This window comes from Musa acuminata, chromosome BXJ2-1 (assembly GCF_036884655.1).
Source record: "Musa acuminata AAA Group cultivar baxijiao chromosome BXJ2-1, Cavendish_Baxijiao_AAA, whole genome shotgun sequence".
Taxonomy (NCBI): domain Eukaryota; kingdom Viridiplantae; phylum Streptophyta; class Magnoliopsida; order Zingiberales; family Musaceae; genus Musa; species Musa acuminata.
Window position 1 is genome coordinate 20,672,716 of NC_088338.1, and position 2,285 is coordinate 20,675,000.

The window sequence follows — 2,285 nt, forward strand, 5'->3', positions numbered from 1 at the left end:
CCTTCATCGGATTTAGCATCAAATTTACCTAGGGCATCCTTTTCATTTAAAATGAAGCATTTACAACCAAAAACTTTAAAATAAGAAATATTTGGTTTTTTGTTATTCCATAATTCATAGGGAGTTTTTGATAGAGATGGTCTTATTAGGACCCTATTCATGATGTAACAAGCCGTATTTACGGCTTCGGCCCAAAAATATTTGGGTAAACTATGTTCATTTAACATAGTTCTTGCCATTTCTTGTAGGTTTCTATTTTTTCTTTCAACTACTCCATTTTGTTGAGGATTTCTTGGAGTTGAGAAGTTATGATTGTACCCATTAACTTCGCAAAGATTTTGAAAGTCACGGTTTTGGAATTCACCACCGTGATCACTCCGAATTGATGAAATCATGAAGCCTTTTTCGTTTTGAGTGAGTTTACAAAATTTAGAGAAACACTTGAAGCAATCACTTTTGTGAGCTAAGAAATAGGTCCAAGTGTATCTAGAGTAGTCATCCACAATCACAAAAGCATATTTGCTTCCACCTAGACTTGTTGTATCAATTGGTCCAAATAAGTCCAAATGGATCAATTGTAATGGTCTAGTGGTGCTAATTTGATTTTTTGGTTTGAAGCTTGTTTTTATTTGTTTGCCTAGTTGACATGCATCGCATACCTTATCCTTAATAAACTTCATATTCGGAATCCCTCGTACTAATTCTTGAGATGAGATTTTAGATATTGTTTTCATGCTTGCATGACCTAATCTCCTATGCCAAAGCCAAGCATCATCATTTACGGCGGAGAAACACATTTCATTACTTAGTTCATCAAGATTGATGGTATAGACATTATTTTGTTTTAAAGCAATCATAGTCATGTTATGATTTGGTTTTTCAATAATGCACATATTTGATTCAAATCTAACGATATAACCTTTATCGCATAGTTGACTAATACTTAAGAGATTGTGTTTCAATCCATCAACTAGTAAAACATCATCAATGGAAAAACTAAATTTGTTACCAATAGTTCTCTTGCCAATGATTTTGCCTTTGTTGTTGTCTCCGAAGGTGACGTACCCTTCTTCTTTGCTAGTGAGCATAGAGAAATGAGATGGATCTCCAGTCATATGTCTTGAGCATACACTATCGAGATACCATCTCTTGCTCCTAGCTTGTGGGTTTGTCTACAAAAGAGGATGATTTTTAGGTACCCATTTGATTTTGGATGCCTCAAAAATTGACCCACTAACTTTGTTATTTATTATTGAATCTTTTATAGTTCCTTTAGGAACCCATATTAATTTTTGTGAACTAATTTTCCTAAATGGACATTTGTAGGCAATATGTCCGGATTTGCAACAGAAGTTGCATTTCATATAAGAGGAAACATGTAATGTAGGTCCTTTTATGAAAGTGGTAGGATTTTGATGTAATCCTTTTACAAATCCAATTCCATTTCTATTTGCGATGTGACCCTTGTGTGCAAGGATCATATCTAATCCTTTGCTACCAACCTTAAACTTGTTTAAGGTTTCTTGAAGAAGCAAATTTTCATTTTTTATTGCTTCTAAATGCTCACACTTAGAGCATGGAGGAGTTTGAAGATTCTCAAACTTATCTTGTAGCAAAGCATACTCTTTCTTTAAGATACTTAACTTCTTGCTAACAGTTCTACATTCATCAAATAATTCATGAAAAGCGATAGAGAGTTCTTCAAAAGATAAATCTTCATTAAATAAATCACATACCTCTTCTCCTAAAGCCATTAGCGCGTAATGAGCAACTTGCTCGGTGTTGGACTCCTCTTCTTCGGACGCGCTTGAATCATCCCACGTTGCCTTGAGCGCCTTCTTCTTTGATGTTCTCTTTTTGGCTTGAGGACAATCGTTCTTGTAGTGGCCCGGTTTTTTGCATTCATAGCAAATCACTTGGTCCTTCTTTTGTTCAAATTTATTTTTTATATTATTTTTAAATTTATTCTTTCTTAAATATTTTTTAAATTTTTGAGTCAAAAGTGCAATGTCATTGTCACTGTCCTCATCACTTGATGTTCCTTTCAAGTGGTCTTCTTGTGATTTGAGTGTCATATCCTTCCTGTTCTTTGGAAGGGGGTTCTCGAGCTCATCATGAGCTTGACATGTCATTTCGTAGGTCATTAGAGACCCAATGAGTTCTTCAATAGGGAATGCTTTAAGGTCTTTGGCCTCTTGAATGGCCGTAACTTTTGGATCCCAACTTTTAGGGAGGGATCTTAAGATTTTAGTTACTAGTTCAAAGTTAGTAAAATCTTTACCAAG